The sequence below is a fragment of the Neoarius graeffei genome, chromosome 27 (assembly GCF_027579695.1).
Source record: "Neoarius graeffei isolate fNeoGra1 chromosome 27, fNeoGra1.pri, whole genome shotgun sequence".
Classification (NCBI taxonomy): Eukaryota; Metazoa; Chordata; class Actinopteri; order Siluriformes; family Ariidae; genus Neoarius; species Neoarius graeffei.
The window spans coordinates 25,482,662-25,505,295 of NC_083595.1; the positions used below are offsets into that span (position 1 = coordinate 25,482,662).

At 40.4% G+C, this 22,634-nt stretch overlaps 1 protein-coding gene across 9 annotated transcripts in view; it reads left to right on the top strand.

The window, feature by feature from the left end:
• Positions 1–22,634, top strand: part of celf1 (cugbp, Elav-like family member 1) — an 84,317-nt gene that overhangs the window by 3,453 nt on the left and 58,230 nt on the right. For 8 of the 9 annotated variants that reach the window (XM_060911974.1, XM_060911976.1, XM_060911979.1 and 5 more), the window contains exon 2: positions 15,514–15,551. The exons of the other annotated variant lie outside the window; for it this stretch is intronic. The gene's annotated coding sequence lies outside the window, so the exon portion shown is untranslated. The remainder of the gene's footprint in view (positions 1–15,513; positions 15,552–22,634) is intronic. 9 annotated transcript variants of the gene reach the window in all.

Here is a 22,634-nt window from a genome sequence, read left to right on the forward strand (position 1 = left end):
TCGTCCGTCTTGTTTACCATGGATCTGGCGTTGGAGAGGTAGAGGCTTAGCAGTGGAGATTTGAGTGGCTGTTGTCTGAGCTTAGTCAACAGGCCAGCTCTGTAGCCTTGCTTTTGCTTCTGCTCCCGGCGCCGCCTCCTTCGCTTTGCTTCCGATAACAATCCACGGAGACCCCGCTGGTCTCGCTATCTCGTCTGGAATGTTGTGCATGCGATGGAAATCGCTACAAACCGTCATTTTCTGCTGGAAACCAATGTCCAGTAAGTCCATACGGTTGTAGTGGATATTGAAGTCCGGTACAGACGAACAACACGCAAAAATACACACAAAAAACATAAAAAACGTGCACAGGTAGGGAGAGCTTGTAGCCGCAGCCGTTGTAGTAGAATTGTATATAGTAGGGTTTTCCAGAAGAAAAGGTAGAAGTAGAACCAGAAGTAGAAGGCGGAAATATGGCGTTTGACCAACAAGATGGCGTCTGTCACAATCTGGATCGGCTGTGACGTCACATGCAAGTGCTCCATTGGAATAAGATTTGGTTCTATAACCTGTTACTCTTTCATACCATAGTATCTGCAAAGCTGGCAGCTTGGACTCTGTCGCTTCGTAATGTAGTGTGATCATTTGGGGTGACAAGAAGCCTTAAGAACCTTTACTGTACCCTTATACTATACTCCTGTCTCTTCAAATGTAGATGTCTTGTCTCTCTCTCTCGCTGTCTCTCAAAGTAATTTTGTCAATCTACTCAAAGCAACTTTTGATTTTATAATGATATGACACAGCATGGTGACGTTTTATGTCCTCAGTATTCTGGCATTTTGGTAGAAAATGATTTGACCACATAGATTTAACCACTGAGAAATTTATTTTTCTATGCTCTTGTTTTTATATTGCCAAGTTTCAAACTAATTAGAGAACAAACAAGTGGTTTACCTGGAAAAATGCAAACTTTTTTTATTTAAATTCTTGTAGTAGTTCTGACTGTTGGATAATCTTGGTACTACGAAGTGTCAGCCAATCGTCATACAGCTTGCTGTGCCCAATCAGAATCCATCTCCGTATAGTCATGGGGGGAAGCAAACTCGAAGCTAATGGATTTAACATTTCAGAATTTAATCACTTTCATCCTTCACTTTAAAATGGAGCTTGAGCACTGCATTTGTCCACTGCACAGATTAATTATGGCTGTGAACGTCAAGTCTGTATCACTCAGGTTTCAAGACTGTCCCAAACTGAATAATGTGCATTAAGTAGGATACCTAAATAGTAATGACACCAGTGCTGAAGCCTACTGACAAATTATTTAGCAAGGAAATATGCTGTTTGGAAGGCAACCCAAGTATTCATGGCTGTGAGGATATAATTATCTGCTTACCTCAATAACTTTATTGTGTATGTCTGTGTGACTGTTGCAGTTACTTACTGCCAGGTGAAAGAGCAAAGCCTCTCGGTTGCTTCACTGTGACCTCTGCACTCTACTGTGTAGACTCGCATCTGGTTCCATTGGAGACAGCTAATCATGATTTCTCTAGCTCTATCAACATCTCAACATGTGGGTTGTGATATGAACGCCACAATGAGGATAAGTCTACTGATTGTAATCTGTTATTCAGTAACTTCCAACTAATAAGAGAACAAAAGTGGATTATCTGGGGGGGGGTTTACTCTTTCACATACATCCTCTTTCTTTCCCCTGACTTGCTGCCAGACCTTTTGGTCAGTTTTGGTCTAACTACCTTTGATGCATTTCAGCTACTGTATGACAGAGTAAAATTTTATTTTTACAAAATTGACTCAGTAAAAATGTGACCAAAAACAATATATCCATTTAAAGGTGATTGGCTTCATAGAAAAGCAAAGCAAGATAATTACTTCTTTGTTTGTACACTTGCATGAAGTGAAGTTGTTTTGCAGATTTTGAATGAGCTCATTGTCTGCTGGTGTTTATCCTTTAGCATATTTAGTGTTTTTGGTTGCATACAGGAAATGATCATGTTAAGCAAGCAGAATGTTGGCATACTGGAGTATTTTAAAAGGTTTGTTCCCCCCCCCATTGTATGTTTGATAATCATCTTGTGTACTGTGAAAGTGAAACAACATGCATCCATGAAGCCCAAGACTTATGGCCTGCTGTCTAAGGCCCTGTCCACACGGCAACGGATTCAGGTGACTCCGATATAATTGCTTATCGTTTAGGCCTGGCGTCCACACGGCACCGGCGTTTTGGGTGCCTAAAACGCAGTCTTTTTGAGAACGGGTTCCAGAGTGGAAAGATCTGGCAACATTGCCGTTGTGAAGTCGTCTGGATGAGTAGAACGGATTTGTTTACGATGACGTCACAACCACATGACTGTGAGTGCTTCACGCCGGGTAGAAGTGTAACGAATATCACCAGGAAAAAGCCTTACAGAGCACTAGTGAGAGTGAAACACGAGCTTGGATATTATTATTATTATTATTATGTTCAGTGTTAGTTCACAGTAGTAATGCAAGAAGCAGAATAGTGACAGTAATAGTGAAGCAAAAACATGCAATTGTACAAACACTGCAGCTCTACAGCAAAATATTCATTTATGAAATGGTCTGATTCTTAACACCAGTAGTGCCAATGATCTCATTGCGATGCGAGTTGTCAACAAATCCTATAACTTGGTTCATGAAACGCGCTTACAAAATATTTTCACTGTGAATATTTATTATGTAATGGTGCAAAGTGAGAGAGAGAGAGAGAGAGAGAGAGAGAGACTAGCCCGTAGGGCAGAGTCAATCCCGCCAGCAAAAATGGCGAAAAAAAGGAGCGATCTCACCTCTTCAGATGCTGGTTTAAGTCCGACAATACATTCCTCAAAAAGGGCGTAGAGGAGCAAATTAATCCATCAACGTAGCATTCAATTTATTCCGGACCATTAAAGACGCCGCCTTCCGCGTAGAATCATACGTCATCCTCGCTGCCATATTGGATAGGCCAAAGCGGAGAATAAAGATTAGCTGCGTTTAACTGTACCAACAGGTTTACCGTCCAAACGAGATCACATGGGATTACCTTTCACAGGTGAGAAACAACAAATTATTCCATCAACGTGTAGTATTCAATTTATTCCGGACCACTAAAGACGCCGCCTTCCGCGTAGAATCATAGGTCATCCTCGCCGCCATATTGGAAAGGTCAAAGCGGAGAATAAAGATTAGCTGCGTTTAACTGTACCAACAGGTTTGCCGTCCAAACGAGATCACATGGGATTACCTTTCACAGGTGAGACTGGAAAAATACTTTTCATTGTATTTGGTCATTATAATATAATTTTCCGAACAGATTTTCCTGACTTTGTGGCTAATATGAAGTCTCGCGCATAATAGTTTATGCGCATGCGTCCTTACTTCTATTGTTCTCGTGTCTCCGAAGGGACCGTCTTACAGTGCCCCTAGAGGTGTGGCATGTGTATTGCATCGTTTTCAGCAAGCGTTGCGTTGCCATATGGACCTGATATTTTACTGATTGTTGCCCATTTGGACGGGATATATTTTTAAATAACATCTCGTTGCTGTTGTCGTGTGGATGTAGCCTAAAGAGATTCTAAACAGGTCTTGTTTTTAGCTAATGTGCATACTATAAAAATGACGAGTTGTTATAAATGTTAATTGTAGAAAATATGAGCAAGGTATCGGGGGGGGAGTCTGGACATTTAATTTGCATGTCTATGCATAGCATCACCACCTTCACCACAGAGAGGCATAGTTTATATCTGCAAAAAGATTATAAATGACATTCGGAAGAGAAGAGCGGATATCTCACACTTTTGAGGCATGTTAAAACAAATGGGATGAATAATGCAAGCATGTTTGCATTTAATAAGTTGTGAAATCATGTGTTTGTGCCACATAGGAATATTTTAAATAAATGCAAATTCATTCTTGAAAAACCTTTCTTTTTGCTCTTAGGAACTCGGTTGTTATGTTTAAGCAGGACTGGGATATAAACAATGAGGTTGCACACGTGTAAAATCCTTTTGTTATGAAGGTGGGGGAAGCAGAGAACATACATGGGTTATTGTTAATTGTGCACAAATCTGGTAATGGATAAAAAAAAAAAACAAGCAATTAAATATGATTAGGGCCATGATAAAAGCCCTTTTTACACAGATATTCCATAACAAGTCAAGTGAAATAATGTTGGTGTAAAGAAGGCACTGTGATATTCTGACTTTAGTGATTTTACACTGAACCAAATAAAGCCAGCAGGAAGCCACGCAAGTGTTTTTTTTTTTTTTTTTTTTAAACACATTGTGTGCTGGCGTTCCACAACCAGAGGCGTGATGTGATGCAGTGAAGCGTCGGCATCTAGGGTGATGTATCTACATGCCAGAAATGCAAATACCCTGAACATACACCTCAGGTGAAGTGAGGGTTGAGGTGCTTTTGGTCACTGTGCACATTTATACCACTCGTCAAACATGTGCAAAGTTCCATTATAGACTTCATTTTTAAGGGAAGTAATAGCCTTAATACATAAGCTAAAACATGTTTGTGTCCTTTAGCCAAACTGGCTTTCTGAGGGGAAAATAAAGGCCCCGTCCACACGAGTACGCGGCCTCACCCAATATGCTGTCGTTTTGAAAAAAATCTCCGTAAACATGGTGCGTTTCGATTCACTGGAAACCACCCAAAACGCTGTAGTACATATGCCAGGCCTGTATGTGGTGCTGTGACGCCACCACACCAATACACTAAAACCTGAAGAGAAGCCATGGAGCATGCGTATAAAGGTCACGTGCTGTTTACAAAACAAGCTCATAACATGAGAAGTTTTGTTGCTCCTCGCAGTAATATAAAAGCAGAAGGTTTTGTTGTCGCAACCGTAATAGACTGATTTGTTTCTGCAGTACGAGCACAAGCCTGTAGTCTGCTGTTGTTGTTATGATGCGTCTAGCGGCGGCAGCTGAGGTTAAAGGTTAGAGAGGCGGGGCTTATACATCATCGTTTCTGAAAAAATCCACTTCGCCGTCCAGACGACTCCGGGCTATCCGGCGTTTTAGGATTTTCCCACTCTGGGACCCGTTTTCAAAGAATACCGGTTTCACACCTCGAAAAAGCCAGCTCCGTCTGAACGCGAGGCCAAAAGGATAAAGTATTTATGCGGATTCGACAAAAATGTACTTGTGTGGACGGGGCCAAAGTGTCTCAGAAAACTGTGCTCGCAAATGGAGGAGAGGGGTAACAAGGAAGAGAGGCATGAAGAGACTTGTGCAAACAACGTTTGTGTGATCAGAAGAATATATATTGAAAAGAAAGTGAAGTAGGAAGCGATTTGAGGCAGAAGAGTGCATGGACCTTCGATGCTGTAAACAGAGAAGTTTGAATTTGCGCTGGTCTTGGAAAGTAGAATGTGAAAAGAATGTCAGTGTCAAAAAGTCACACTCCTGTTTCCACCGTGCCAGCTGTCTCTTTTACACAGACCTCAATTTCAGCTCTGTTACTACCAATCATTCTGGCTCAGAGGCAGAACAACACAGACCCCCTCCGTTCTGCATTCAGACATTTTATACAGAATGCGAGGCAGAATAAAGGTGTAAGATTTCCACCTTGAACAGGCTGTGTAAAAGGGGCTAATGTTTGACATGTCTGAAACCGGTGGAAATGTGCCAGGAATTGGATCCATGTGCACACTGTCCCCCACACAGCAAAGAGGTTGAAGAATGAGGGGGTAAAAGATCACGGTTTTGGATTTTTCTTTTCAAATTTGCACAGTTTCAGTGTTTCCCACAGACCAGGTAGCAATTTGTGGTGCTCCACTGTGCTGATGAGGGAATTGTGCGCGGTGGTGTCGTGGCAGTCGGTGGAGTCGGTCATTTTAAGGAAGTAATAGCCTTAATACATAAGCTAAAACATGTTTGTGTTTACAGCCGGCGGTGTTCAAACACACAGTATTTTTCTTCAGAGTCACCTGCTGGGACTATTTTAAAGCTACAAGAAGCATTTGAGATTATTCAGTTCAATCTAAATTCTTTTAAGTTCTTTAAGAGAAGACAGCTAAAACAATTTTTCCCAGAACCCTGCCTGGTTTCATTCCTCGACCCAACTTTACATTACAGGGCAGGCCATTAGTTTGCTGGGCTTGATGTTGGTGGAAAACCTGTCTTTTAAATTTATGAAAATTACTCACCAAAATTGCAGTTAAAGTTTAGTTTTGACCTTAGTTTTTTGCCTTTTTGGTGGCAATCTTTCAATCATTCTTTAGTTGACATTCAAGGAATAAATTGCAAAAAACAAGCTGGAGGCGTTTATTTTAAATATTGAACTCAACACTTACCTCAGCCAATACTAAAATGAAATAAATAATATAATGTAACAAAATAATAATAAAGTAAAATATCATAATTAGATGTAAGAAACCACTTAAGGTAACACCAAGGCAACTAACAATAATGAAAAAGCATTACCCTAATTGGGGCAAAGCCTGCATGCCCTATCAGAACATTTAATTCTGCGTGGCTTCCTGGAAAAAAAAACTCAAGTGCCCTATCGTAAGGTAAGTCATTGGGTTCGGGACCATTTATGGAGATTCGTAAGCAGGCTGCCAGGTGTTCCCCTTGGAGCCTATTCCTGAGGTCTGTTTTAATCTATGGATAAAAAAGTACGTTTTCTTCATCAAAGCACTAAAAATTTCCATTACATCAAAAAAATGTACAAAGGAATACTGAATTTCTATGTGCTTACCCTGTTCACAGCTGAGAAATCCTGTTAGCAATTCTACTTCGCCAATAAAGCTAATAAAGATGTTTCTTAAAATATTCAGATTTTATGCATCAGATAGCATCAACTAGGCATCCCCGTGAGTATAACAACAATTTTATTTAGGCTAGTGGAAAATCCTTATTTACTGTGAATGTCAAGCCATTATTAATAACTTGCATGAATGCTGAAGCGGGATAAACGGGATAATGCAATAAGGCCGGTTCCTCGCGTCAAGCTGCTACTGTATGCATCAAAATTGGTTTATAGCCTGACTCGGGGATGTCCGTTTCATGTAAGCCAAGAAGGCTATGATAAAGCTCATCATGAGCACGACGTAGGCTACCTTTTAAAATCAGGGGTCGGAAGGCGAATTGGGAAGGCTGCGTTATTTTTAATTAGCCTAACAGGCCTACTTGCAGTCTGGTTATATGCGCAATGGCAGGCCTGTGTACACGCCTCTCCGCCTCTCTCTGTCTCTGTGTGTGGGTGTGTGTGTGCGCGCGTGAACGAGAAGAAAGAGCACTATGAATGAACGGAACGATACGCAACGGAATTTTTTTTCTTTTCAAATTCGCAAGTCTGATTGTGTGGCGATAGGAATCCATTGTGTGGCGCTGCGCCACACAATGGTCTATGTATGGGAATCCCTGAGTTTAGCTGATATTTAAAAAAAAAAAAGTTTTGGAAATGTTGCAAGAAAGCAGCCCTGAGAGAATGTCACAAAATGCAGCACCTGAACTTGTAGATGAAAGTCTTCCGGATTTACCCGGAAATCTGGATATTTGACAAAACTCTTGAAAATCTCCGGTTTTCCGAATGGAGAAATTTATTTTTCGGATTTTTCGCATTCCTAGACGCGGTGTAATACTTCTCGTCCTTGCATGGGCGCAGTCCTTAAATAGCCCAAACATTGATTAAAGACAGGTGTTCTTTGTTAACGGTGCGCGTGCCGGAGCTTGTTAGACGCGCGCACCCAAGGCGCGCCTTCAGGTGCACGTGCTAAGGTGCGCAGGACTGACACCGTTCTGTGCAAGCGCAACACAATCGCACTAGAAAGCATGTTCAAGCTGCCAGTGTAGCTGCAGTCTTTTTAGTTGCGAATTACAAGTATTTCCTCGTGTTAATAATTCGCCATGTCAAAACAAGCAAAACTTTCCTCCTTTTTTCGACGTGAAGAGAAGTAAGCAATTTATGTATTTTTTTCCATCAAAGTTGCATTTTGTGGCTTCGAAGCTAAGTTTTAGTGCCGTTTCTAGAACACATCAAGAAAACATGGAAGAAACAGCAATAATGGAAGAGCCAGTTTCTAAGCTACCTAAAACTAGCAATGGTGGTTATTTTTTGTTACATAATGCACTCAGGCTGCCAGTCAGTGTGTGTGGACCCCCCCCCCCCCCCCCCCCCAAAAAAAAAAAAATCCTAGCTACGCCCCTGATTTTATATGAAAAATTTTGTATTCATTGGTGTTTAAATTTGCAGACAATGCGAACTAATGTAAACAATTGGCTTCAACTCGCATAAATATGAATTGGAAATTTTTTAGTTTACTTTAGCTTATGCAAACGCACAAAAGACTGATAAATGAGGCTCAATGTCCCCAACATTGAAATCTGAAAGCTTTAGAAACTCTAACAGACCTTTACTTTTTAACAGTACTGTTTTGGGATTTTGCTGAGTTTACCTTCAACTGTCTTTTTTTTTTTTTTCAAAGTAATTAACTGTGTAGCCAGGAAAATCGCCACGTTTTCTAAATGCACTCCTGAAAATTACTCATTAACTAGGGGAATTAAATTTGATATTTTTGACATGTTAATCATTAATGTACATGAAAGAAAAAGGCTTAAAAGTTATAACTTGTTTTAGTGAAAATAAGTACTAAAATGCACTAGAATGCAGGGTTTTGCGCATTGTTATTAAAATTTTTTTGAGGGACGTTCCCCCCCCATCTTAGTTTGACTCTCAAAAGTTCAGGATTTTTTTCTTTGCTCCACTTTCATCTCTATGAACTTCAACTGGTGTTGTTAGGACTACAGCTGGCAATTGAGTGTTGTGGTCAGATTAGACCAAAATCGGTCTTTTTGGTCATGCACATAGTTAGCCTTTCAGTGCTATACGTATTAAGAGCTCTTCAAAATATTCTTTCATTAGTTAGCTTTAATAATGGTTTATTACTTGGCTCTGCTGGTCAGTTTATTTTTTAATGAGACATGTTTATTTAAGGGTGGCACGGTGGTGTAGTGGTTAGCGCTGTTGCCTCACAGCAAGAAGGTCCGGGTTCGAGCCCCGTGGCCGGCGAGGGCCTTTCTGTGCGGAGTTTGCATGTTCTCCCCGTGTCCGCGTGGGTTTCCTCCGGGTGCTCTGGTTTCCCCCCACAGTCCAAAGACATGCAGGTTAGGTTAACTGGTGACTCTAAGGCTACGTTTACACTAGACCGTATCTGTCTCGTTTTCTTCGCGGATGCACTGTCCGTTTACATTAAACCGCCTGGAAACGCCTGGAAACGCCTGGAAACAGGAATCCGCCAGCGTCCATGTATTCAATCCAGATCGTGTCAGCTCCGGTGCTGTGTAAACATTCAAAATACGCGGATACGCTGTGCTGAGCTCTAGCTGGCGTCTCATTGGACAACGTCACTGTGACATCCACTTTCCTGATTCGCTGGCGTTGGTCATGTGACGCGACTGCTGAAAAACGGCGCGGACTTCCGCCTTGTATCACCTTTCATTAAAGAGTATAAAAGTATGAAAATACTGCAAATACTGATGCAAATACTGCCCATTGTGTAGTGATAATTGTCTTTAGGCTTGCCATCCTTCCACTTGCAAGTAGTAAGTGATATGCGCTGGGATATCTCACACAGCGGCTCAGTCCCGAATCGTGGCTTGTGCACTTCACTTGCGCGCTGTGTGAGCTGCGCAGGGCCGGAGTGCGCACCCTCCAGAGGGCACTCGCTGTTCAGGGCGGAGTGATTTGGAGCGCAGGATGCCTGCGGAGCCGAGCGTATCCGCGTATTGGCGTTGCTGTGTGCACGGCTAACGGTTTTAGTGTAAACGCGAATCGTTTTAAGAACGTTAATCTGATGATCCGCTGATTCGACGTAATGTAAACGTAGCCTAAATTGACCGTAGGTGTGAATGTGAGTGTGAAATGGTTGTCTGTGTCTATGTGTCAGCCCTGTGATGACCTGGCGACTTGTCCAGGGTGTACCCCGCCTTTCGCCCGTAGTCAGCTGGGATAGGCTCCAGCTTGCCTGCGACCCTGTAGAACAGGATAAAGCGGCTACAGATAATGAGATGTTTATTTAAAAAGCCTTGCAACTGCAAGTAAACAAATTTTCCCTTACATAGCACACTTATGACATGCTATACCTTTATTGCCACTGTACAAGGACAATGAGATGTACTCATTTCTATTACTTTAAAAAGTGTATGTAATGCCTTATTGTAATGCTTTAAAATGAATATATATCGTTAGTAACGACCAAAATTAATTAATTAAAGCCGGGGGAGAGAATAATATTTATTTTATTATCAAGTACAAAACTATCAATAAATTGCGACTTCTGGATCCTGGAAAAAGGCAGCCTTGACCCAGAGCTAATCTCGCATGACGTCGCACATGGAACCCTGGTTATATGGGTCATTTTGGTTAATTTGACTCTGAGGTCGTTCACTCAACGAAATTGGATATTGTTGTTGGAATCTTAGAAAAATAATGATGGGAAAACGCTGCATTGTGTTTGGATGTTCAAATTCGTATACAACAGGACACCAGGGCTTTACGTTAACTTTTTTGCTCACCGGCCACTGTGGCTAGTGGTTTTCCCGAGTCACTAGGCATTCAGCCTTTTCACTAGCCACAATTTTGTTGCCAGGAAATCAGTTTTTTTTCTTCACCATGATACGTTAAAGTTCGGAAGATCTAGATTTAATTATGAATGGCAGTGTATAATGTATCTCTACAGTACAGGGATGAGAGTTTTCCGCTTTTCGGTAGATTTCCGCTTTTTCTGAGTAAAAAAACGACCTTTTTAATATTATGCCAAATCTGTTGAGAATTTTTTTTAATTAATTTCGGGGGGTTGGGATATGTTCCTTCATGCTGTTCAAACTTTATTAACTCCAACGATGTTTACATATTATTTGTAAGTCGCCATCTTTAGTCTCGTTTAAATCTCGTTGAATGTGATGTAAAATTCGTGTTATCTACATTGTTGTTGGTCAAAACATCGATGTCGAGACCCTAATAGCCAATCAAAACAGTTTTTACAAAGACACCCACATCCGCTTTCTTTTATCAAAACTTACACATGTTCTTGAGCTGCATATCAAAAATACTTTCCTCTAATCTGAGTTTTTTCTCACGATGCCATATACTATTGACAAGCAAGATGAAGCGAAGGGACGTGAAATTGATGCTGGTATAAATAAGTTTAGCAAAGCAAAAGGAAAGCAAGAGAGGAGTGTGAGAGAGAGCAGAAGAGAGCCAGGTTAGAGCATGTAAAAACACAGGAGGAGCTGGCTAATGAAAGAAAAAGGAAAAAAGGAGGACTGATGAGCTTTTGGCTTTGCCAAGAAGCTGAAGTCTAAATGATCAAATGAAAATTTGTTTCAAAAATAACTGGGAACTGTAAATAACTTGACTGTAAAAAGTGTAAATAGACATTTTCCTTTTGAAGAAAACATACAAGTGATGTGGACAATAAGATAAAGACAGTCCCCATAAAATATGCATTTGTTTGATTCAATACATTGAACATATGATAATTTGAATTATAGCTGACACTGTTGATAATTATATAACTTTTAAAGTTTAAATAGACATTGTGAAGAAATCATATACAAGTAATGTGGACATTAGGAAAAGGTCAGTGTCCATAAGATATGAATGTTTTTATTTAATTCAATATATTGAATATATGAAAATTTGAATTATTAATGGAACTGTAAATAACTATGAATTTTAATGGACATTTTTTAGAAAAATAAGTGATGTTGACAATGAGTAATAACCAGTCCCCATAAAATGTAGATATTATTTTGAATTAATGCAATGCACATTGATTTTAGATACATATTGTTCTATATAATAGTGTTTTTATTTCAATAAGTATTAAAATAGGCATCAGGTGTTTTCATTAACTACAGCTCAGATTGCAGGAAATAGTGTGTGTACGGTCTCATTTTGAAAAAAAAAATTCCCGGGGGGTGTCCCCCGGAACCCCCTTATTACAGATTTTCTGCTTTTTTTTCATCAGGACCCACTCTCATCCCTGACAGTAGCACTCAAGTATTCAGTGCTGTTAAGGTAGCTCCCTATACAGTATGAAAACATGCAACCAATTCAGACAAAAATATAGACAGAGTATTCTGTTTATTGAACTCAAATTCAAGCCCCTTACAATATAAAATATCGTATGATATAAAAAATAACGTTCAGTACAACTGAACTGATTCTAATATTAAAAGTCCAATTCAAAACACATCACTAAAAAACATTTCATGTTTTGACATGCAAGTATTATGTGTATTATCAAGTATTATGTATATTACGTGTTATCTATTAATAGTGTGTGTATCTGTGTGTGAACATGTGTAGAGAGAGACATTAAATGTCTTCATTACATTAATCATCAGATGAGTCTGAATGGTCCATGAAAAATGGTCTTCGTGACCTGAGGCTTCCAGCATGCCATAAGTTGATAGCTGGGGCGGGATCAACTTCTTTACAATTGTGTGAACGTTTCTAAACAGCAGCTCCATCCTCTCCAGCTCAGCCGACTTCGACAGCCAGGGACTTGACAGCAATGCTGTCCTGTAGTGAACCAGCCGTCTTCGCCGGTTTTGATGTTATAGTACCGATGTGTGCATTTGACTTTTTGTGGTCCTTTATAGTTTTCAGTTTAAAGTTACTGGTGCCTGTCTTTGCCAGACTATCTACAGTCTTTGCAGTACATGGTATTTTCGGTTTTGCTATGAACTAGCCAATCTTGCCCTAACTTCCATTTGTCATTGAACTGTCTTATCTTCCTATTGGCGTCTTGTTCATCTCCATGGCCGTAGCCAGCTATGAGGCCACCGAGGTCCGAACCTCGGTCATTTTTAAGAGTTGAAAATACATTTGTATGCTAAATATTCAACTGGATAAAAAAAAATAATCACATTAAAACATCTTGGTAAAAAGTGCATTGTTAATTATGTTAAACACTGATTCTGTCTTCTGTGTCGGTCTCGGAGCCGCACGAAACAAATAACACAAACGAATGAGCGCGTGACTTGGGGGAGGAACGCAGTGCAGGAGACATGGGGTTTCCATGGTAACCATCAGCACACTTTCATGAAGCTGTTAAATTTACATTTTCCAAGCAGCGCAGTTGTAGCCTGCCTTGTTTGTGATTTTAAAAATAAATAATTCGATAAGCCAAAGCAAGAGTGGAAAGTTTCAACTTTTGTTTGCCTTGGATAACTTTGCCTAAAACATGGTGGTCTATACTGATTTTATTTATTTATTTATTTTGCCAGAATTTTACCTCGGTGATTTTAAAATGTTGGCTACGGCCCTGTTCATCTCTGCTCCTTTTTTTCCTGAGTAGCAGGGTTTGGAAACTCCAGCTATATGCTGCCACATAGTGCGCTTGTCAGTCGTCAGCAACTTTGTTGCTTCGTTCATTAACCGCAGGTTACCGTATCATTGATTTTATCTGAGATGTTAACGAACATTCTAAACAATTCTAACATGTCAGAATGTTTATGCAAATGCTCATGGGAGTTGTAGGCGCGTAATATTGCATTGCGTTTATTATATCAGATGCCTTCAGAGAAAACTACAATTAAAATGTATTGTCATACCACAGAATAAACCACCCGCCAAAGTGGCTAGTGAGACTAAAGTTATTACCCACCAAAGCCGAATTTTACCTGCATTTGGCGGGCGGGCGGGTGGGTGGGTGCTAATATAAAGCCCTGCAGGACACTCAATTCACGAATTTCCGAGAAAAGACACTAAAGCAACAGTGGGTGAGGTTTGTGCAAACGAAACTTACACCCCGTCTCAAGAAGAGGAGAACTGTGGATATGCTGGTGACAGCCTGTGTAAATATGCATCTTTTTAAAAATTTTTTTGTCATCAGTTAATAACCACTAGCTAATGATCTAGATTGATTAGGACATATTTACCTTGGTGTTAGTCAAGGCAAAAAATGGACACTACTATTTGCATATTTCTATCGATAAAATTATATTTATCCTCCTAGGGCTTAGCGGTCACATGCGTGGACAGCACTTTATGGAAATTTGGAACAAGAATCCACATATGTGGACATACTTTTTCTCTAAACGTACATCTTATCAAAAGATGATGCTTAGTTTTTATTCTAATCAGGTTCTAATAAGCCCAAATAGCAAAGAGAAATAAAAAATGCATGTAAAAAAAAAAAAACAGCTTGGGCCTTAGGAGGTTATTGGTACATGTACTTGTACATGATTTATACAAATCTAATTCAATTTTCCAGCTGTTGCACCATCCTACTGCATCTACCCAAATCAAGACAGAATCATGATCAGAGAATTATTGGAGCAAAAAGAAATCCATTTATTTAATAAATGACATTTGGACACTTCGTTGATTCCCCTATTATCACCCACTTCATATTTTCTTTCAATAATTACACTGTGTCAGTCCTATGTGCCTTGGCGCATGCACCAGAAGGAGACTCGGGGCGTGCGTGCCAAGCGAATGCTCGCATGCGCGCTGTTAATTATGTACACCTGTGCATGATTAAGACACATCAGTGTGCCTATAAAAGGACTGTCAATGTGCACTCGGTGCAAAGTATTGCGTGACGTTTGTACACTTTGCCGAGCCTTTTTTTCTCCGTGTTAATCCCCTGGTTTTCCAATCCCTGTTCCTAGTTTCGGTTTTTGGTCTGTGCCTGTGATACTCTGTGCATCGCCTGACCCATTGCTTGTTTTTTGTTTATGATCTTGCCTGCCGTTTTGGATTGTTTGCCACGTTTTATTAATAAAATGTACTTCTGCACTTAGATCAGATTCCTACCTATCCCTTGACACGTTGAATAAGTGTACACTTTAAAGATGACATTTCTGCATTTATTGAGATGTAAATATTTTCCCTATATTTTGTAGTGGCCAGCTAAGAATAAAAATCCACAAACCAATCTGTGTTTCCAGTTCTTTCTGGCTGGTGATGCACTGTCGGCGGTGAGTGGGACTGTCATGAACTGGCAGTTTCTCGTTTTGTGGGCTTGAAAAGAGAACCATTTACTCTGAAATATCCTTAATCATCATCTGCCCCTTCATCTAACACACAAGAATCCCAATCATGATCAGAATTCTTTCCAAAACGTGATTCCATATTGAGACTGGTCTAACCACTGCTGCGCACGTGAACAAAACGGACACTTGGATCCTTGTTACACATGTGACATCACGCACCCCTTCGGGATCATCTGGATCAGTCTTGGCAGATTCCGTGAAAATTAGCTGATGTTATTGATTTTCCATCAATTTATGGCCTTTTGGATCAGCTGTAGTTCAAAAACACATGATCAATCAAAATAATGATTGTTGCTTTGTTCAAGGAAAAAAGTGGGGTTTAGAGGCATTACATACACTTTAATGCACCTGAGAATTGGCAGTAAGCCTCCTTAACATAGCTAAACCTGTTAGTGGGTGCAGCAGAGAGGTGTAGTTTAAAACCTGATATTGTCCAATGTATGTGGTGATTGCTGCTCTGTTTACTGAGCTTTTGTTCTTTTTGCAGAAAAGTGAAATTCTGTATAGGAAAACACAACTTGCAGGGTAAGTGTTTTTCTTTTTTTAAAGTCTAGATCAGGGGTGTCCAAACTGATTCATAAAGGGCCGTGTGGCTGCAGGTTTTCATTCCAGCCATGCAGCAGCACACCTCATTTGGCTTATTCAATCATCTGATACACCCACCCTTTAATCAAGGGTGGGTGTGGCTGCAAGTATTTGACTGTGTGAAGACAGTTCAGTTGATTGAATGAGCCAAGTCAGGTGTGCTGCTGCATGGCTGGAATGAAAACCTGCAGCCACACGGCCCTTTATGGATCAGTTTGGACACCCCTGGTCTAGATTATTATTGTTAATTGTTTGCATGCGAATCATCATGCATTATTGCAGACTGTGTATTCAAACAGCCACTTCAAAACATTTTGTGTTGTGGGCTATATGATGTACAAATATTTTAAGACGTTTGTGCGAGTTGTAAATTGCACAGGTATTCATATAAACCGAAATCTGGCCCAAAAGACTTCTACATCCTGTTGATCACAGCTCCCTGAATTTGCCTACCTGGAGTGATGGACTCCAAACCTACATGTTTTTACACTGCCACAATGTTATGTGACGGAACCCCAATAAAGTTAGTAAATACACAATTTTGCCATGAAACTTAGACTTTATGGTTGTGAGAGTTTTATTTATCTGATGAAACCGAAAACTGCTTTTTGCTTAGAAATGAAATCATGGTTCTCACTTTTTTAAAAAACAAATTATTTTAGTTTCTTACATTATTGTAGTAGAGCTTGATTTCTAAATTTTTCTTGTGGATATTTTATGAATAACCTGCTTTTCAGTAAATTCATTACTGATTTACTATTACACTTGTACTGCAAAAGCCTAACCCTCTGGGGGCTGCGGGTATTTTCTGGCGCACTAATGATTTTGGCATGCTCTGATTTTGTCAACTTCAACAAATCTAAGCAATGTTTTCAAAGTTGTATGACTTTTTTTTTTTTTTTGTATTCAGCACAAGTTCAACTACAATAATATCTATGTAGTATGTATGTCATGATTGTACTTAAAAAAACAGATAAATGAAGCTGTTGTAAAAGTTCTAAAACTGATTTATGTTGGAATGTGTGAAAAAACCCATTGTGACAAACCGTTTTGGTCACTTAAGGTGATTCTGTTCAGTCTTAGGAATGTATCAAGCATAAAAACTTAAATCTGCTTCATTGATTGGGACAATTAACTGGCCATCAAAAAATGTATGTCCTATACATAGTTTTCACTGACGTCACGGCATTCCGGGGAAAGCTTATTCCGTGGATTTGCTTATTTAGTAATTTTAATACAGAATTTACTTTGAAATTATAATCAGATACTCCAACGCCCCCCCTAAAAAAAAAAAAAATCGGATCTGCGCGATTCAGCCGTGAAAAAGGCGGCATCCGCCAAAAGGCGCGCTGTTTGCATCCCTGGTTGATTAAACACAAATCAAATCATACAGAATAGACCTAAAATGTTTTTCAAAAATGACCCTTGCGTGAGTGAAGTGACAAGTGTCAAATAGAAACGTGACAAATGAGCGATATTAAGTGTACATTACAATGTAAACGTACACTCAGCGGTTCCAGTTAGGCATTCTCCAGAGATTGTTTATATGATGTTTTGGTTTCTAAAAACAAACTTAAACACGATTGTTTATTTAAACAACTTACCATTTATAAAATGATCGGAGCAGACTTTGCTGTGTTTGGAAGGCTGATGATCCTTGCGGTTGATTCTCGCAAGCCATAGACTTCTCCTTTGTATGCTGAGTTTCTTTGTTTGCTCACCTTCGTGCTCCCGTACAGTGGGAATTCCATAAAAGCTCCGCTTGACGTCATCATCTGACCTATTACGACAGCCATGAATACAACAGGTGTGCACCATTGCTAGCTTTAAATAGCCTGCTTGGGTTCTTTTGAAGACTTTGTACTCGCGCATTACAATGTGTGCTCAGTGACCCGTATGGTAAGCTTGACCCACAAGATGGCCGCCACTAGGGAATCCCTGACTCTGTGACATCATGTGCAAACTATGTATTGTTTTAGGATAAAGGGTTGGCAGTGGGAGGGGGTATTCAATGAGAAGAGTGAAAACTCCTCCTACTGCCATCCCTTAACCCCATCAGGTCAAGTGATTAAAACGATTCGTCACAGTGGGTAAGATAATGCACCCCCCCACCACCACCCCACACACACATTCCAACACAGTTGTAAAGCTGCTTTTTACATCTTCATTTATCTGGTATTTGACGCTATTCAGTGTTTCTTGAAATTAACTCTTGTACTCTTACTCTGTTACACAATTACTCTGTAATTTTGCTCCCACTCTAACTGTTTTACTCTCTGAACTCAAAGGAGAGCAAAATTAACTATTTTTGAGGAAAATGCGTTTAACTCTGGAAAAATTGCTGTCATTTTTCCTGTGTATGCACTACAGCACAGGCATATCAACTGATCTGCTTATAATAAATAGAAAAAATATTTACACTTACTCGAGTTGACCTTTGGCTGGATCAAGTCGAAGTTTTAAAAAAAAGAAAAAGGCACCGCTCATCGGTGTTGCAGTTCTCAAGATTGAATTGAATCGCTGTCCTGAAATTGAATCGCTGTCCTGAATCATCTGAAGCACATAAAATCGACGTGCCATCTTGCAACAAGTTTTACCTCCAAATAGCTTAAATTATGGCCGACAGATTTTATCCTATTTATGGTGGGCATTCCCAACGTGAAAGAGAAAACAGTCGAAACCAAGAGTGAAAGTGATCATCATGTTGTTAGCGCTCCGACTCCAGTGTGTCTGTGTAAGGTGACAAGTTTTGTTTTTTCTAATTTAGGTAATTTTAAAAATGTCTTATTTGACAGTGGGCACATAGGACGGTATAAAGTTTGTCTATGTTTATCATGCTTGTATGATTAAAAACTCGGGAAGATATTTATTTAAATATTACCTACTCATTCTAAACCTGCCGAGCTTCGCTGGCAAAGCTCTCGACCCCAGAGGGTTAAATCCTGAGTAAAAATATTCTTATTAGGGCCCGAGCCCTATAGGGCGAAGGCCCTATTGATCTTGTTCGGTTTTTTATTATTATTATTATTATTATTATTATTATTATTATTCTTATTAGGGCCCGAGCCCTATAGGGCGAAGGCCCTATTGATCTTGTTCGGTTTTTTATTATTATTATTATTATTATTCTTATTATTATTATTATTCCTTAGTCGCGGTCGCTGTTCGGCCTTTTTTGGGGCACTTCCTGTGGACGAAAACGCGCATATTTTGGATCATTTTATCGGCATCCCCTACGCTACTCAGATCCAAAACCCCAGATCTGGGCGGGGCTCTGGGCCTCTATAGCGCCCCCTAACGCCTTGAAAATTTTGCCTTTTTTCGAAGGCTCCTGGTTGCCATATAGTTTGTCGTAGAGGAACGAAATTTGGTTCACATATGTATCTTACTGAGACGAACAAAAAAAGTTCTATGAATGCATAGCCACGCCCAACAGGAAGTGAGGTAATTTTACTTTTGTGCGAAATGCATGGCCACGAAGACGGCGCAACTCCTCCTAGACCGTTCATGGGAATGTCACCAAAATTGATACACATCATCTACAGACATGGCTGACAAAAGTTACTATATACGTTTCACGTAGGATAAAACGTTCAGAAGTTATACGTCAATCAATTTTCACTTCAAAATTTTACATGCTAAAAAATTCATAACAAATCTTCTAATTGCTCAAAACTGCTCATACTTCACACGCAAATCACTCATTGGGCTTCTGACATGTTACCCAATTTCTGTGATATTTCGCCACTGGGGGCGCTATTTTTGGGCAAAAAATCCAATCTTTCCTCAAATTTGGTCAAACTTCACGGCCACCCTCTTACTACGTCCCATGTCATGTATACCGCATTTTGGGAATTTTCGTCCATGGGGGGCGCTGTTTTTGGCCGACGCAATTGCTCCAAAACGGGTTTTTGGTAAATAATTCCATAATGCTTTTCCTTCACACCACTACCTTGTGATAGTGCGTTCCTGTTGTAGACACTTATTTTTCCAACTCATAATCGCTCATGTACAGCATAGCGCCACCTTCTGACATGGGAAAAACCAAAAAATTTATTCTTCAAAAATCTATATCTCATCTTCTATTTACTCAATTGTCATCAAACTTCATACGCAAACTCTTCATAGCTCACCTGACATGTCCGCCAAATTTTGTGCACTTTCGCCCCTGGGGGTGCTGGTTATGGCGGAAATGATATTGCAGCTTCTGATTTGTCAAACTTGGCAAGCAAACTCTTTTCAAGACCCTTATTGGGGCGCTTGCCATGGTCGACAACGCACGAAATTTGGCTCCTTTTTCTTAGACTGCCACCGCTACTGAGAACCAAAAGCCCAGATCCAGCCGGGCCTCAGGGCCTCTATAGCGCCCCCTAACTCGTTGTGATTTTGGCCTCCCGCTTTAAGGTGCCTGGTTGCCATGTAGTTTGTAGGAGTGGCATGCCATTTGGTACGCATATGTATCTCACTAAGCCGGACAAAAATGTAATGCCAATGCATTAGCCACGCCCAACAGGAAGTGAGGTAATTTCACTTTTGTGCGAAATGCATGGCCATGAAGACGGCGCAACTCCTCCTAGACTGTTCATAGGAATGTCACCAAAATTGATACACATCATCTACAGACATGGCTGACAAAAGTTACTAAATAAGTTTCACGTAGCTTAAACCGCTCAGAAGTTATACGTCAATCAATTTTTAATGCAAAATTTTACATGCTTAAAAATTCATAACAAATCTTCTAATTGCTCAAAACTGCTCATACTTCACACGCAAATCCCTCATTGGGCTTCTGACATGTTCCCCATTTTCTGTGATATTTCGCCACTGGGGGCGCTATTTTTGGGCAAACAATCCATTCTTTCCTCAAATTTGGTCAAACTTCACGGCCACCCTCTTACTACCGCCCATGTCATGTACACCACATTTTGGGAATTTTCGTCCATGGGGGGCGCTGTTTTTGGCCGACGCAATTTCTCCAAAACGGGTTTTTGGTAAATAATTCCATAATGCTTTTCCTTCACACCACTACCTTGTGATAGTGCATTGCTGTTGTAGACACTTATTTCTCCAACTCATAATCGCTCATGTACAGCATAGCGCCACCTTCTGACATGGGAAAAACCAAAAAATTTATTCTTCAAAAATCTATCTCTCGTCTTCTATTTACTCAATTGTCATCAAACTTCATACGCAAACTCTTCATAGCTCTCCTGACATATCCGCCAAATTTTGTGCACTTTCACCCCTGGGGGTGCTGGTTATGGCACAAATGATATTGCAGCTTCTGATTGGTCAAACTTGGCAAGCAGACTCTTTACGGTATTTCGCGGGGACGCATGCCCCCGCCCCCCCTGGCCGCTGGCGCGAGGGCCCGTCAAGGCCGCTTGCGGCTTTAATTCTTATTATTATTATTATTATACCTTAGTCGCGGTCGCTGTTCGGCCTTTTTTGGGGCACTTCCTGTGGACGAAAACGCGCATATTTTGGATCATTTTATCGGCATCCCCTACGCTACTCAGATCCAAAACCCCAGATCTGGGCGGGGCTCTGGGCCTCCATAGCGCCCCCTAACGCCTTGAAAATTTTGCCTTTTTTCGAAGGCTCCTGGTTGCCATATAGTTTGTCGTAGAGGAACGAAATTTGGTTCACATATGTATCTTACTGAGACGAACAAAAAACGTTCTATGAATGCATAGCCACGCCCAACAGGAAGTGAGGTAATTTTACTTTTGTGCGAAATGCATGGCCACGAAGACGGCGCAACTCCTCCTAGACCGTTCATGGGAATGTCACCAAAATTGATACACATCATCTACAGACATGGCTGACAAAAGTTACTAAATACGTTTCACGTAGGATAAAACGTTCAGAAGTTATACGTCGATCAATTTTCACTTCAAAATTTTACATGCTAAAAAATTCATAACAAATCTTCTAATTGCTCAAAACTGCTCATACTTCACACGCAAATCACTCATTGGGCTTCTGACATGTTACCCAATTTCTGTGATATTTCGCCACTGGGGGCGCTATTTTTGGGCAAAAAATCCAATCTTTCCTCAAATTTGGTCAAACTTCACGGCCACCCTCTTACTACCTCCCACGTCATGTATACCGCATTTTGGGAATTTTCGTCCATGGGGGGCGCTGTTTTTGGCCGACGCAATTGCTCCAAAACGGGTTTTTGGTAAATAATTCCATAATGCTTTTCCTTCACACCACTACCTTGTGATAGTGCGTTCCTGTTGTGGACACTTATTTTTCCAACTCATAATCGCTCATGTACAGCATAGCGCCACCTTCTGACATGGGAAAAACCAAAAAATGTATTCTTCAAAAATCTATATCTCATCTTCTATTTACTCAATTGTCATCAAACTTCATACGCAAACTCTTCATAGCTCACCTGACATGTCCGCCAAATTTTGTGCACTTTCGCCCCTGGGGGTGCTGGTTATGGCGGAAATGATATTGCAGCTTCTGATTTGTCAAACTTGGCAAGCAAACTCTTTTCAAGACCCTTATTGGGGCGCTTGCCATGGTCGACAACGCACGAAATTTGGCTCCTTTTTCTTAGACTGCCACCGCTACTGAGAACCAAAAGCCCAGATCCAGCCGGGCCTCTATAGCGCCCCCTAACTCGTTGTGATTTTGGCCTCCCGCTTTAAGGTGCCTGGTTGCCATGTAGTTTGTAGGAGTGGCGTGCCATTTGGTACGCATATGTATCTCACTAAGCCGGACAAAAATGTAATGCCAATGCATTAGCCACGCCCAACAGGAAGTGAGGTAATTTCACTTTTGTGCGAAATGCATGGCCACGAAGACGGCGCAACTCCTCCTAGACTGTTCATAGGAATGTCACCAAAGTTGATACACATCATCTACAGACATGGCTGACAAAAGTTACTAAATAAGTTTCACGTAGCTTAAACCGCTCAGAAGTTATACGTCAATCAATTTTTAATGCAAAATTTTACATGCTTAAAAATTCATAACAAATCTTCTAATTGCTCAAAACTGCTC